Raw genomic sequence first — 15560 nt, 5'->3', positions numbered from 1 at the left:
AGTTTGTGCCTGTCCTTGGCCCATGGGAGTGGTCGAGTACCTGGTCCTCCTTGTTTTTCTTGCCGCTTGACCGCCAGGTTATCGATCTCAATTGGAAGCTGGCCCATGGAGTCTTATACACAGCCGAAAGGCTCGCCTCTTTCGGCTATCAGCTGCAGACTTCCTGCTTTTGTGGGTTCCCTATTGAGACCTCGGAACATTTGTTTTTTTCATGTCCTCTGGCCCAGAGCGGGCTCGCCTGGGTTCAGACCCTCCTCTCTCGTGTCAGTCCGACTGGCCCATCCTTGGAGCTTCGTCATGTCCTCCTGGGTTTCTCACGTGACGAACTCCGTGTTGTCCCAAGGGTCTTTGCCTATCTTGTTAATGCGGCTTGCTATCTAGTGTGGGTTCAGCGCAATGATTTTCGCTTCCGCTCATGCCCACCTAGTGCTGTCCGGCTCTTGGCACTGCTTAAGGCCCGCCTGTCTTTTTACTTGCCTCTCCTTGCTAAGCGCTTTAACTCGTCCCGCCGCCGGTCGCTTTTCCTCCGGCAGTGGGCAGCAGGGGGGGTGTTCGGTTCCTTTCAGGGCGCAAATTTTGTTTTTTCCCTGCAGTAATGTATATAGTTCCCTTTTAAACCCGATTTTGTATTTTTTCCCTCCGTTTTTCTTCCCATTTTTAGTCTTCTTTAGTAATATTATTCTCGTTTTTATGGCGTGAGGCGGGGTTCGACTCCCCGGCAAAGTTGGCGTGCCGGCCCCGTCCAGGGGGTGCTCCCTCACTCTTGGCGGTTTTTATCCTGTGTTTTGAGTTTGCGTGTTCGTCTTCATTATGTGTATATGGTCCTTGGGCATTGCACTCCGGCCCGTGGAACCGCCAAAAAACAAAAAAAAACTTACCTGACGCGGGAGGCACTGTGATCAGGGAGGCAGTCCTCTCAAGGTGAGGCTCTTTCATTGCACTTCGATTGGGTTGACCCTTGCGATTACCCCAAATGTGGGTAACTCGAGCGTATAATTTCTGGTAGTGGGGACCTGCGTTCGCGCTAGTCCCCGCACCCACCTCGGGAAAGGAATGGCACTAATGCGATGGTTTGTTGGTGTGATTTCAGTCAGTCAGGCAAGCATGGAAAGATGCCCTGTCGTTTACTGACGGGACGGGACTGAACGGAACGGAGTAACCAAGGACAAGGTGAGTTTGCCGTGAATTGAAATGTCGTTGAATGTTTGAGTTATTTGGTGGGTGCAGTGCGGAGCGGAACCTCACTTCATTTCTTGCATTCTTCGTTGCTGCAGAGAAATCATCGAGGATAGATCGATCGACGAGTGAAACAAGAAAGTACCGAAGGGCAGATGGAGCACTTATCCTCTTGCATCGTTTGCAAAACGTAAGTAGATGTATGTTTGCAATGTTCGATCGCCTATCTGTAAGCGTGATAGATTTCTTATGCCTCCCTTGTACTATGTTGCCTTCTGGCGATCCGGCGTGCATTGAGTAACATGAGAAGTGGCCAGGGCAGTTGGCGTTACATTTCTGTGGCCAACACGCACGTTGTCGTTTCTCTGTGTTATGAATTAATTGAATTGTTATCGCGAAAGTAAATGTATTATACTCAGGAAGGATAGTGACTTATTTTCTGAATAATGTTGTTCACCCTTTGAACAAATGGGGCGTGAATACTGTCCGTGTTGAGCAGAGAACAGTGAAAATGTCAACTCCACCAAGTCACGTTTTCGCTAGATCAATTTTATAATTTTCTAGCCGTCGTTGTATGCACATGTTCCCCACTAACTAGTTTGTCTTTTCATCCAATGCATAACAGTGCGTCAATTTCACACTTGCCGTGTCCTGTTCTTTGCTCAGACAAAAAGATAGCTTTGATGTCATAAACCTTGTTTGATAAGATCTCGCGCGCACGCGCTCCCTCGGGAATATAAGTTCGCCTTTCCCGTGTGAACTATTTTGTTTTTGTTGCATTTCTCATTTTTGACATTTGCTTGACATGTTGTGTTTTAAAAAATGCTGTATTGGAACTTTCTTTGGTGGGGGAACTGAGATTCTTTGAGATGATGAACTGGATAGAACGAAAAAGGGAAGCCTACAACACGGGGTATTCCCAGGCGGTCTCCCATCCAAGTACTAACCCCGCCCGACAGGGCTTAACTTCGGTGATCGGACGAGAACCGGTGTTTTCCCTGTGGTATGGTCGTAGACAAGTAATTTGCCGTGAAAATTTACTCTTTTATAAGGGGAAAGTGAAAAAGAGGTCGGAGGAAACACCATGTGGATTTGTCCTCTTGCCGTCAACGCAAATGCCATGCAGTCCTGGTGGCTGTGGCTGCCTGCCGTCCGTCCGTCCGTCCATCCACTGTACAAGTAGACAATCGTTGTGTGCGCCGGCCTCGTTTTCAGGTTGGCTTTGTAGATTCCCTACTTGGGACGGATTACAATCAGACCACCATATCTCGCGACCAGGAGACTAGCAGCACTCCGTCTGCTGCGAGCATGTTATGGCATCGCTTCTCGGCCTTTTGGCTAACATATTTTTTTCCAATTGCAGGCCCACAAAGAAGCTGTAACCTACACCCAGCAGTGATGGGAGATGAGAATAGTGTCACTGACACAATGAGCGTTTACGATGAAGATGATGTTAATGATGTTTCTGTTGCTGACCATGAAGTGCAGAGTCCACGTTGCTGTGACGCAGAAGGCTCCCCGTCTTTGTTTTCTGAACATTCCTTGCCTGGCTCGGACGCACCACAAGTGTTGCGAGACCTGGGGGATAATGGTGCGATTTTCAGTGTTGCCCCAGCATCAACTTGGTCATTGTTCGGTTTATTTTTCAGTGGACACCAGATGTACCAGTCATGAAATTGTCAACGGTCTCGATGCCATTGGCATTGACCCTGATTTTATTTCTGCCATCCAGCACCGCAGTTCATCTGGTTCTTGGGTCGTCACTTTTAATGACCCTCTTGCCAAAGCAAAAGTTGTTGGCTGTACCGATTTTTTTGTTTCAGGTTGTCAAGTCTTTGCAGGAGATTGTGACCAACGTATTGTTCTTGTGAAGATCTATGAAGCCGCCCCTGAGATGCCCGACACTGTCCTTCTGGGGCATTTGTCAAACTATGGAAAGGTCCTTTCCTTCAGGCGCGACTATGTGTCATCAGGTATCCAGAATGGGATCAGAACAGCCCGCATGCGTCTTCGCCGGGCCATACCCTCTACTGTCCTCGTTGCTGGCGAAGTGGTTAGGGTGTGGTACCCTGGCCAGCCGAAGACCTGTCGTCGTTGTGGGGGACTTGGACACTTGATGAGCACATGCAAGTCAATTCGTTGCATCAATTGTCAGGAGCCTGGCCACCACTCGCGGGATTGTCCTTCTCCCCGCCTCTGTTCCATCTGTCTGGCCTCCGATCACCTTTGTGGCGACTGCCCTTTTGTTCTGTTTAGCGCCAACATTGAGCGCGCTCCGCGAGCTTCCACTTATGCTGACATTACGAAGACTGTTGCTGCTCCTCCACGGCCGCCTGCGCCCTCCCCTCCTGCAGGGGCTGGGCCTCCGGCTCCTCAGCCGGTGGTTCCTGCCCCTGTTGGTGGGGGGGATGCTGGCGGGCCGGCCCCTGCTGGTGATCCTGTGCCCAAAAGTGCTGCTCCTTTGGCTGATGGTGAAAGAACTTCTCCGAGCGTCATCCCCGAAACACAGGAGAGTGGCGGTGGTAATGTACCTCATGAAATGTCGCTGAAGCCTGCGGAGTCTTGGGCGTCTCGCTCTGAGCCTCCCTCCGGTGCGTCTGAGCTCGGTGCTTCTGGTCGCGATGCCCCTGGCGGTTCCCCCGCCCGGGCTCGGGACCGGGAGCGCCGGCTCGATTTGCGTGCCGAGCAGGGTGGTGATCGCGAGCGGTCGAGAACCCGCGAGCGTCCGCATCGAGAATCTAATAGCGATGGTGATGATGATGATGGTTTTATTACTGTAGGGCGGCGTCGATAGCATCAATGTTTAAATTACTCTCTTTAAATATCCGTGGGCTAGTTACGCGTACTAAACGTGATCAATTCCTACATGAATTGTCTCAGCTTAATTTTGACCTATTTTTGATTCAAGAGACTCATGTGTCTTGTAAGCAGCAAGCCGATGACTTCTCCCGTAACTGGCCCGGCGAATGTTTTTGGTCCTTTGGGAGAGGCAGGTCGTCCGGCGTCGGACTACTTGTATCCCCCACCTTTCAAGGCTCCGTCTCTCGCTTTGTTTTTGATTCCGATGGAAGGATCCTTAGTGCATTGGTGCTATTGGGGCCGCATAGAATTAATGTAGTCAATATCTATGCTCCAAATACCGTTTCCGAGCGCAAGACGTTTTTCCAAGATTTACATAATTTCTTTTTGTCACCTATCCGCATCATTGCTGGCGACTTTAATAGCATTGATAATTTGCTTGATCGCCTGTCGTCCTCGAATGTTTCCTTGCCTGATAAGGCTGTTCTTCATTCTCTGCTAGTTGATAACTCGCTAATCGATATTTGGCGCAAACGGAACCCCCGTGGGGTTTCGTTTACCTGGGCGAATTCTGGCCACACACAGGCCTCGCGGATTGACCGTTTTTTGATCTCTCGTCAGCTCGCCCCTCATGTTTCAGTTTCCGATGTTTTGCCTTGCGTTTTTTCCGATCATGATTTTGTCCTTTTGAACTTGTCTCTTGATAATCTGTCTTGCCCTCGGAACGGTATTTGGAAATTTAACTCTAGCCTCTTATCTGATACCTCTTTTAAAAATCGAATGTCGTCTTTCATAAGGGAGCAGAAACAGCGCTTTGCTTGCTTCGACTCTCTTGGCGCGTGGTGGGATCATCTTAAGTCCGGTATTCGTAGTCTCTGCATTGATTTTTGCTCTACAAAGCGCAAATTAGCTAATCGCGAGCGGAATCGGCTTACCAGGCGCTTGATTTCTGCCAAGAGGTCTTTTGCCAACGGGGCTTCCTCTGTTGTGTCTGAAATTAGAGATTTAGAAAGTGCCCTTGCTTCCCTCGTCTCTCGTGAGGCTGAGGGCGCCATGATCCGATCACGCGCCAAGTGGTTCGAGGAGGGTGAGAAACCGTCTAGATATTTTTTCCGTCTTGAGAAAAAGAGAGCCGAAAAGAATTCTTTCGATTGTCTTCTTGACGCCGATGGCGCGGAGAAGACGACACAAGGTGACATTGAATCAATTCTTGTTGATTTCTACAAGAATTTATTCAGTAAAGATGTTCTTGATCTTCAGACCCAAACTGAACTTCTCAGTGATCTAGAGTTTTCTCTTTCTGATTCTGAGCGTCTGAGTTGTGAGGGCGAATTTACAACAAACGAGCTTCTGACTGCCCTGAATGGCCTTCAGACTGGCAAATCCCCAGGCTCTGATGGCCTCCCAACGGAATTTTACCTAGCTTTTTGGGAGGACCTGGGCGATGTTCTCACTCGGGTCCTGAATGAGGATTATCGCTCCGGTTCTCTGACGGATAGCCAGCGTGAGGGCCTTTTGCGTCTAGTTTATAAGAGAGATGATAAGCGTCTGCCTAAGAACTGGAGGCCAATTTCACTTTTAAACACGGATTATAAGATCGCTTCTAAAGCAATTACTGAGCGTTTGAAACCCGTAATGCATTCAATTGTTCATCATGATCAAACTTGCGGGGTAGTCGGTCGGTCAATCTTTTCGAATCTCCAACTCATTCGTGATACCCTCGATATGATCTGTAAATCAAATGAACCTGGCATTCTCATCACCCTTGACCAAGAAAAAGCTTTCGATCGTGTTGATCATTCCTTCCTCATGCGAGTTTTGTCCAGCTTTGGCTTCGGTCCTTCCTTTTGCAAATGGGTCAGTCTCTTCTACCATAATGTATTCTCTCGGGTAATTTGTAATGGTCATCTCTCTGTCCCTATTGTACTTGAAAGAGGGGTGAGGCAGGGTTGTCCTCTCTCCCCCCTCTTGTACGTTCTTGTCTCAGAGGTCCTCTCTACTCAGGTGCGTAAGTGCAATGGGATTGTCGGTTTTAGACTTCCCGGAGCTGCTGGCCTTCAGTTTAAAATATCACAGTACGCTGATGATGCGACAATTTTTGCGAAAACCGAAACTTCACTTTGCCAAGTTTTGCGAGTTGTCAGCAGATATGAGAGGGCCTCTGGGGCAAAGTTAAATGCTTCCAAAACTGAAGCAATGTGGCTCGGCAGATGGCGATCAAACGGTGCCTCTCCTTTCGGTCTTAAATGGGTCTCGAAAATCAAAATTCTTGGTATTTTCTTCTCTAACGGCTTAGTTTCTGTGGAATCGGATAATTGGCGGTCAAAACTGGACAAACTCGAAACCAAATTGAACTTATGGAAACAGAGAGAACTTTCTTTTGTTGGACGCGCGCTGATTGTTAACGTGTTGGGTGCGAGCCGCTTCTGGCATACTGCGAAAATCCTTTTGCCCCCTAAATGGGTGTGCGATAGATATCGTAAGATTGTCTGGCCTTTTATTTGGCGAGGTCGTATGGAGAACGTGAGTCGGCAGCGTTGCTGTGCCCCCTTGAGGCAAGGTGGCCTCAACGTTGTTGACTTTCCCTCCAAATGTTCTAGTTTGCGCCTTTCGTGTTTTGCAAGCCTACGTGACGACTTTGGGGACCAGAAGTGGCACTACCTGGCACGTTACTTCTTAGGCAACTGTTTAGCTAAATTAGACGATCGCTTTTCTTTCGCCTCTAATTCTGTTCCTGTTTCTTCCGAACCGTCCCTTTTTTATCGCAAGTGTCTTTCGGCCTTTCAAGATATCTTTACCCGTAGCGGCTCCCTCCCTGATGATCTGTCTTGTAAGAAGATCTATTCTGTTCTTTTTGCTTTTCCGTCTGTTCCCCCGCGGTGCGCAGGTTTCTGGGACGCCGTTGTTGGTCGTTCCATTAATCGGTGGACCTCGGTCTGGCGTAAATCCCGGCTAAAGATCATTGAAAACCGTAAATGTGATTTGCTCTGGTTACTTTTACATAATGGCGTTCGGGTTCGCTATAATCTTAAGCAATGGGGTTACATCCGTTCCGAAGCTTGTGCGATTTGCTCGCAACCTGAGACCCCTAAACATTGTTTTATTGAATGTCGTAGAGTCGTACGTGTGTGGCGTCACTTTTCTCCCTTGCTGTCTTCTCTCTTGGGCTCTCCCTTTGTGCTTTCTTTTTCGTCGGTCTTGTTCCCTTTCTCTACTTCCCCGACTAGCGATAGCCTCCTTGTCTCTCACTATTTGATTGCGACTATTTTGTATTTTGTTTGGTGGGCCCGCAATCTCGCAACCTTTCGTAATAGTACTTTATCTTCTGTGTCAATTATTAATAGCATTGTAAAGGATGTGAGATTGCGGGTTCTGGGTGACTCACTCGAGACTGTTAAGCGCTTCTGGTCTGTTAATAGTGTGATGTGTTCTGTAAGTAGTAGTGATAAAATTAATTTCCGTCTTTAGATGTTTTAGGTTTTTATGGATTACTTGTTACGACTTCGGATTGCAATTAAGGGATTTGGATATGGACTTGGACTTTGGATTTTGATAAATGGACTTTGGATTTTGATTAATGGACTTTGGATATGGATTAATGGACTTTGGATATGGATTAATGGACTTTGGATTTCGTCTAACGGACTTTGGATATCAATATGGACTTTGGATTTTGTTTAATGGACTTTAGATTTTGATTAATGGACTTTAGACTTTGTTTTGAATTTGTTTTTATGCTGCTTGTATTTTTTGCTCTTTGCCGCCTATTTTGTACTTTCGCTTACTTTTCGGATACGCGTAATTGTTTGGACCTTGTAATTTTGTGAACCTGATCTTTTTACCTGGGCCCTTGGGCCCTTGTAAATAAATTTTATCAAAAGAAAAAAAAAATCTGTTCTTATCAGCTTAATATCTGATACGCTGCTCATCGAGCAGCTCATATATTAAACTGATTTTTGGAACTGGGCCGTGGAAAAGAGGCTTGCCTCGTCCCGGCCACGGGTTGCCTCGGTATAGCACTACCTCCGAGCGTGGCCCACTTCCCTCTGGGGAAGAAATAAACAATTGAAAGTAAAACAACTGACTGACCAGCTTCCACCTTCTCTTCTCTTCCCTAGGAAGGAGGGAGTCACCGGCCTGCCTTACCGGTTCTGGGACGACAAGAAGCCACCACAAGCTATGTGCAGAGCAGTTGCGTTTTGCGGTCCATGGGAAGGCTGAAAAAGTTCATACTTACCTGACGCGGGTCTGGCCCTTGGTAAGTTGGTGCTCGTGGTATTTCTGCTGCTTGTGGGACGACATTCCTTTTGTGCTCTCCCTCTTGGCTGCAACTTGTGGTATCGTGAGTGAATTGCCTCGTTTTCATTTTTTGAAGTTTTCTTGGTTTTTGTATTTATTTAATCATTTTAACTGGGTGACCCTCCCGGGGACTCATGCTGGGCGTCCTGCCCTAACCCGGGGTAAGCCCTTCTTTTTTCATATTGTATTCGTGCTCAAGCCCCACAAAGTGTAGGTGGGAACGAGCCTTATTATCTCACACTTTAATTAATATTGTATTTGTGCTCAGCCCCACAAAGTGTAGGTGGGAACGAGCCTTATTATCTCACACTTTAATTAATATTGTATTTGTGCTCAGCCCCACAAAGTGTGGGTGGGAACGAGCCTTGTTACTTCATAGTTTAATTAATATTGTACTTGTGCTTAGCCCCACAAAGTGTAGGTGGGAACGAGCCTTGTTATTTCATACTTTAATTAATATTGTATTTGTGCTCAGCCCCACAAAGTGTAGGTGGGAACGAGCCTTGATATTTCATACCTAAATTAATATTGTATTTGTGCTCAGCACCACAAAGTGTAGGTGGGAACGAGCCTTGATATTTCATACTTTGATTAATATTGTATTTGTGCTCAGCCCCACAAAGTGTAGGTGGGAACGAGCCTTTATCATTTTTCACCCTTAATAATATTGTATTTGTGTTCAGCCCCACAAAGTGTAGGTGGGAACGAACCTTTATCATTTCATATCCTTAGTAATATTACATTTGTGCTCAGCCCCACAAAGTGTAGGTGGGAACGAGCCTTGTCATTTCATACCTTAATTAATATTGTATTTGTGCTCAGCCCCACAAAGTGTAGATGGGAACGAGCCTTGTCATTTCATACTTTAACTAATATTGTATTTGTGCTCAGCCCCACAAAGTGTAGGTGGGAACGAGCCCTTTCATTTCATACCCTTAAAATTGTATTTGTGCTCAGCCCCACAAAGTGTAGGTGGGAATAAGCCCTTTCTATAATATTGTATTAGCGCTTAGCCCCACAAAGTTTAGGTGGGAACAGCCTCGTATCATACCATAATCTTAGTACTCTTGTGATTGCACCCAATTCCACCAATTTTTGGTAGGTGCACTTTTTTCCTCTCCCCATGGTTTTTAAACGCACCCTTTGCGTGCGCACCAACCGGGTTTGCGAAGGCAAAGCCCGGGAGGAGATTGTTCTTGAGGCGACTAAAGCCTTCCCTCAGCCCCTTGCAGCGGTTCAGATCAGTTCTGACCTTATTCGTGTAACCTTCCGCGATGCTGATTCCTGCAAGGCGGCCCATGTTAATACTCATGTTCCTATCTTTGGCGTCAACTGTGTGGTCCAGGGAGGTGGACCCCCCCTAACCATGGTCCACATTTTTGACTACCCTGCGGAATTTTCTGATGATTTTGTAGAAAGGGTCCTTTCCGGCTACGGTGAAGTCAGAAATATTAAGCGCCAAAAGTACATTGGCAAGCCTGACATCGAGACAGGCACTCGTCTGGTCTTGATGGCCTTTCGAGCTACCCCCCCTCGCCTCGTAAACATCAATGGTTATTTTTGCCGTCTTTGGTATAGGGGTCAGCCCCTCATCTGCAACCTTTGCAGCATCCAGGGGCACAAATCCGCCGACTGCCCCAATCGGGACAAGTGTCGGCGTTGCGGTGAATCGGGGCATTTCGCTCGATCTTGCTCCCGTCCTTGGAGGCGGGTGACAGCGACTACTGTTTCTGCCCCTGGCGGGGACTTTCCACCCCTCCTCCCTGCTGCCCGCCCTGGTGTGGCGGGACCCTCTGGGCTCTCCATCACTCCTGCACCTTCCGGGGGCCCTGTGCCTCCTGGGGTGCAGGTCATTGACCAATCGCTGGGTGTAGCCTCTACCTCAGTTAGTGCACCCACCCTTGATTCCATCGACCGTGCCGTGGAAGAGGTCTGTGACGCTGTTTTAGACAGCGCCAGCAGCACTATGGATGAACCTAGTTCTGCTGGCCTTGACTCTCTCGCTGCTGATCTCATTATGCCCTCCGAGGTTGTTGCTCCCAATGCTGACAGTGTGGCTCCCCCCACCACTTCGGGCGGTGGTGGGGATGCTCTGCCCCCTTCTAGTGATACTGCTTTGGAGGGGCAAACTGATGCAACCCTCACTGCAGCGGCAGCTGGTGATGCTCCGGTCGGTGATGGCCTGGTCATCACCGCTCTTCCCGATAGTGGACACGCCCCCTCTTGTGTCCCCACTCGTGAAGGTAGTCCTTCTGTCGTTTCTCCCCTAGCATCTGCCGAGGTCAGTGACATCGCCAATGCGCCTCCTGACGATGCAAACAGTAGTGTAAATAATGTAGTTAATAATGTTGAAGTTATTTCTGAGGGCTTTGCCCCTGATGCTGTTGTGATTTCTGAATCCGTTGATGATTTTGCTGAAGCTGTTATTAGTATGGAGTTTTTTTCCGATGGTGATTCTGACCTTGCCCTTGAGGCAGGTGCCAGCTCTCTGGACGGCGACGCATCTGTAGGTGATGTGAGTCTCAGCCGAGAGGGTTCCACTCTTGAGTGCAGTACGAACGACGCCCAGATCCTCCCCTCTTCTCAGGAGGATGCGGCCTCTCAGAGTGTCCTTCCGGCCGCTCACAGTGGTGGTAAAATCCTATCTTCCCGTTCTTTGAAGAACCTGACGAAGCGAACCCAGGCTTTCTTGAAGCCCCGGTCTTCTCGCAAGGCCGCTTGCCATGATATGCCTCCCGTTCCCCGGGATACTCCTTCCCGTTCACGATGGCGCCCATAATGTCATTCCTCTCCCTTAACGTCTGTGGCATTAGGGATGTAAATAAGCGTCTGTCTTTGTTGCAGTGGCTTAGCCACCTTAGTTTAGATATTGTTTGTCTCCAGGAGACTCATGCTGTTTCGTCAGCTGAATCTTCCTCATGGTTCTCGCCATATGGCTTTCTTGCTGTGTCGGCCCCTGGGTCTGCTCATGCCTGTGGCCTCGCCATCCTTTACCGTCCCCGCCTTTTCCTCAACAGATCTTGGGTTGAGTTGGGCGGGAGGTTTGTTATGGCTGAATTCATGCATGGCGATTTTGTTTTCCGTGTTGTCTGCGTCTATGCTCCCAACAGGAATCCAGAACGCGACTCTTTCTTGCTGTCCTGCATCGATTTTATTGACCCTGCTATCCCCACCATCCTTTGTGGGGACTTTAACGCTGTCTTCGACCGCTCGAAAGACAGACGGGGATGCCCGGCTGACTCTACCTATCGTGATAGCTCAGCCTCCCTTCGTTCTTTATTTTCTGAAGCTTGCGTCTTCGATACTTGGCGGTATCTTCACCCGGACGCCACGGCCTTTTCCTGGATGAGAGGAGATGGTACACTAGCATCTCGAATTGATCATTTTGGCTGTCCTCTCTCCTGGACCCATGGCCTCCGGGGTTGCGATTTCATCCCTTGCCCTTACTCCGATCACTCTGCGCTGTTGCTTAAGGTTTCCCCCCCTGTCCCCATGTGGCGGGGCCCGGGACGCTGGAAGCTCAATCCCTCTATTCTTAATGACCCTGATTTTGTGTCCCTCTTTGAGTCCTTTTGGGCTTCATGGAAACTTCGGAAAAGTGGTTTTCCTTCCCTTCAACTATGGTGGGATAGGGGCAAGGACCACATCAAGCGTCTCGCCATTACCTTTTGTAGCAAGAAGAAGGCTGCTGAGAGCCAAGCACGTGCTCTTTTTTCGCGCCTGGCTTCTCATCTCAAGGCTAAAATCGACTGTGGTTCCGTCTTGCTTGTTGATACTTATGAGAGCGTCCTGTCCCGTCTTGCCGACCTTGATCGTTTAGAGGCTGAAGGGGCCCGTGTTCGTGCTCGGGTCCAATGGGCAGAAGAGGGCGAAATGTCTTCTCGTTACTTCCTCAGACTCGAGAAGAAACATGCTGCCGAACAATGGATCTCATCTATGCGCTGTCCTGATGGGTCCATTGTTTCTGACGTCGATGGGATCTGCCATTCTTGGGTCACCTTTTTCTCTAATTTGTTTGCTGCTGAGGAGGTTGATCTTCAAATCCAGGATGAGCTTCTCTCCCATCTATCCGCTCGCCTTCCCTCCTCTGCTCAGCCCTCTTGTGAAGGCCCCATTTCTCCCGACGAGGCTCGCAAGGCCCTCGAAGGTGCTGCCACCAGTAAATCTCCCGGCTCCGACGGTCTCCCCGCAGAGTTTTTCTCCGCCTTCTGGCACATTCTAGGCGAGGACCTCGTGGAGGTTTGGAATGACTCCTTTACTTCTGGTAGGCTTCCTCCTTCCCAGCGTCGTGCCCTGATTTCTTTGATTTTCAAGAAGGGGGATCGTCTTGACCATAAGAACTGGCGTCCCATCTCCCTTCTCAATACTGATTATAAAATCCTTGCCCGTGTTCTTGCAGGCCGCCTCCTGGGTGTCCTGCATTTAGTCATCCATCGTGACCAGTCTTGCGGCATCCGGGTCGCTTTATCGGGGAGAACGTTGTCCTACTAAACGGTGTCTTCCAGTACACCCTTGACGCCGCTATCCCTGGTGCCATGCTTTCCTTGGACCAGGAGAAAGCCTTCGATCGCGTGGATTGGGAGTTTCTCTTTCGAGTTCTCACCCACATGGGCTTCGGCCCCTCCTTTGTTTCTTGGGTCCGCCTGCTTTACTCGGGTGTCTCAAGTGCCATTTCAATAAATGGATATACATCCTGTGCTTTCTACCCTTCTCGTGGGGTCAGACAGGGCTGCCCTTTGTCTCCCCTCCTCTATGTTATCTCTATAGAGGTCTTAGCAGCTGCTCTCCGGGCCAACCCGGTCATTTCGCCCCTTCAGCTTCCCGGTGTTTCTTGCCCTCTGCCTGTCGTTTCTTTATATGCTGACGACACCACTGTTCTCGCCTTTTCTGACCTCGCCATCAAGGAAGTTTTCCGTGTGTATGCTCGCTTCGAGGCTGGCACTGGCTCTAGGCTCAACCTGGGTAAATGCGAGGGCTTGTGGCTTGGACCTTGGCGCTATCGGTTCGATGCCCCCGTAGGTATCCGTTGGTCGTCCGAAGCGCTAAAGATCCTCGGTATCCACATTGGTTATGGTGACATGGGCTCCGCCAATTGGCGCCCTCGTCTGGACGCCTTTTGCCGCTGCACCAATTCCTGGCGGTCTCGTGCCCTCTCCTATTCGGGTAAGGCTGTGGTTCTTAATTCCCTGGCCTTGTCCCGTATTTGGTACGTCGGTTCCCTCGTTCCCATGCCTGACACTATCCGTGCCGAGCTCACCTCTAAGATCTTCGACTTTTTCTGGTCTGGAAAACGTGACCTGGTGGCCCGAAAGGTACTCTACCATGCCAGGGACCAAGGCGGTTTCTCTGTCGTCTCGGTGGACTTCAAGCTCCACTCCCTCCTTGTTCAGTGGTTTCGCCGCTTCCTCGTCTGCCCTGGAGCCTGGGTTTCGTTGCTTACTTACTGGTGCTTCGACCGATTCGGGGTATCTCCCATAGCTGTCCTCACTCGGCCGTCCTCTTTTAATCTTGCTGCGCTCCCTGTATTCTTTCACCTTTGCTTTCGGGCCTGGGTCGCCCTCGGTGGCTCCGTCTTGGGTGGTGTGCCCGTCGTCGGCTCTGCTGCGGCGGGTGGCCCTTTCCCCATCTCGTCCACCCCTGCAAAGGCCTGTTATAAGTTACTCCTTCAGCTTAATCCTGCCCGTCCTCACTGCATCGACAAGTTTGTGCCTGTCCTTGGCCCATGGGAGTGGTCGAGTACCTGGTCCTCCTTGTTTTTCTTGCCGCTTGACCGCCAGGTTATCGATCTCAATTGGAAGCTGGCCCATGGAGTCTTATACACAGCCGAAAGGCTCGCCTCTTTCGGCTATCAGCTGCAGACTTCCTGCTTTTGTGGGTTCCCTATTGAGACCTCGGAACATTTGTTTTTTTCATGTCCTCTGGCCCAGAGCGGGCTCGCCTGGGTTCAGACCCTCCTCTCTCGTGTCAGTCCGACTGGCCCATCCTTGGAGCTTCGTCATGTCCTCCTGGGTTTCTCACGTGACGAACTCCGTGTTGTCCCAAGGGTCTTTGCCTATCTTGTTAATGCGGCTTGCTATCTAGTGTGGGTTCAGCGCAATGATTTTCGCTTCCGCTCATGCCCACCTAGTGCTGTCCGGCTCTTGGCACTGCTTAAGGCCCGCCTGTCTTTTTACTTGCCTCTCCTTGCTAAGCGCTTTAACTCGTCCCGCCGCCGGTCGCTCTTCCTCCGGCAGTGGGCAGCAGGGGGGGTGTTCGGTTCCTTTCAGGGCGCAAATTTTGTTTTTTCCCTGCAGTAATGTATATAGTTCCCTTTTAAACCCGATTTTGTATTTTTTCCCTCCGTTTTTCTTCCCATTTTTAGTCTTCTTTAGTAATATTATTCTCGTTTTTATGGCGTGAGGCGGGGTTCGACTCCCCGGCAAAGTTGGCGTGCCGGCCCCGTCCAGGGGGTGCTCCCTCACTCTTGGCGGTTTTTATCCTGTGTTTTGAGTTTGCGTGTTCGTCTTCATTATGTGTATATGGTCCTTGGGCATTGCACTCCGGCCCGTGGAACCGCCAAAAAACAAAAAAACTTACCTGACGCGGGAGGCACTGTGATCAGGGAGGCAGTCCTCTCAAGGTGAGGCTCTTTCATTGCACTTCGATTGGGTTGACCCTTGCGATTACCCCAAATGTGGGTAACTCGAGCGTATAATTTCTGGTAGTGGGGACCTGCGTTCGCGCTAGTCCCCGCACCCACCTCGGGAAAGGAATGGCACTAATGCGATGGTTTGTTGGTGTGATTTCAGTCAGTCAGGCAAGCATGGAAAGATGCCCTGTCGTTTACTGACGGGACGGGACTGAACGGAACGGAGTAACCAAGGACAAGGTGAGTTTGCCGTGAATTGAAATGTCGTTGAATGTTTGAGTTATTTGGTGGGTGCAGTGCGGAGCGGAACCTCACTTCATTTCTTGCATTCTTCGTTGCTGCAGAGAAATCATCGAGGATAGATCGATCGACGAGTGAAACAAGAAAGTACCGAAGGGCAGATGGAGCACTTATCCTCTTGCATCGTTTGCAAAACGTAAGTAGATGTATGTTTGCAATGTTCGATCGCCTATCTGTAAGCGTGATAGATTTCTTATGCCTCCCTTGTACTATGTTGCCTTCTGGCGATCCGGCGTGCATTGAGTAACATGAGAAGTGGCCAGGGCAGTTGGCGTTACATTTCTGTGGCCAACACGCACGTTGTCGTTTCTCTGTGTTATGAATTAATTGAATTGTTATCGCGAAAGTAAATGTATTA

General features: G+C 49.5%; 3 non-coding genes and 1 pseudogene across 3 annotated transcripts; 3 read left to right on the top strand and 1 right to left on the bottom strand.

Moving 5' to 3' along the window:
* The first annotated feature begins 870 nt into the window (after positions 1-870).
* On the top strand, positions 871-1034 carry LOC138035708 (U1 spliceosomal RNA). Its single transcript, XR_011129703.1, has one exon. It is a non-coding gene; the product is annotated as a U1 spliceosomal RNA (small nuclear RNA).
* Positions 1035-2074: 1040 nt separating this feature from the next.
* On the bottom strand, positions 2075-2193 carry LOC138035709 (5S ribosomal RNA). The gene has a single exon (XR_011129704.1). It is a non-coding gene; the product is annotated as a 5S ribosomal RNA (ribosomal RNA).
* Positions 2194-7839: 5646 nt separating this feature from the next.
* LOC138035744 (U2 spliceosomal RNA) lies at positions 7840-8020 on the top strand (annotated as a pseudogene).
* Positions 8021-14842: 6822 nt separating this feature from the next.
* LOC138035706 (U1 spliceosomal RNA) lies at positions 14843-15006 on the top strand. Its single transcript, XR_011129702.1, has one exon. It is a non-coding gene; the product is annotated as a U1 spliceosomal RNA (small nuclear RNA).
* The last annotated feature ends 554 nt before the right edge of the window (positions 15007-15560 follow it).

Source organism: Montipora capricornis, unplaced genomic scaffold (genome assembly GCF_036669925.1).
Source record: "Montipora capricornis isolate CH-2021 unplaced genomic scaffold, ASM3666992v2 scaffold_431, whole genome shotgun sequence".
In the NCBI taxonomy this organism is placed as follows: domain Eukaryota; kingdom Metazoa; phylum Cnidaria; class Anthozoa; order Scleractinia; family Acroporidae; genus Montipora; species Montipora capricornis.
Note: the sequence above shows the minus strand (reverse complement) of the source record. Positions and strands in the feature narration are given on the sequence as shown.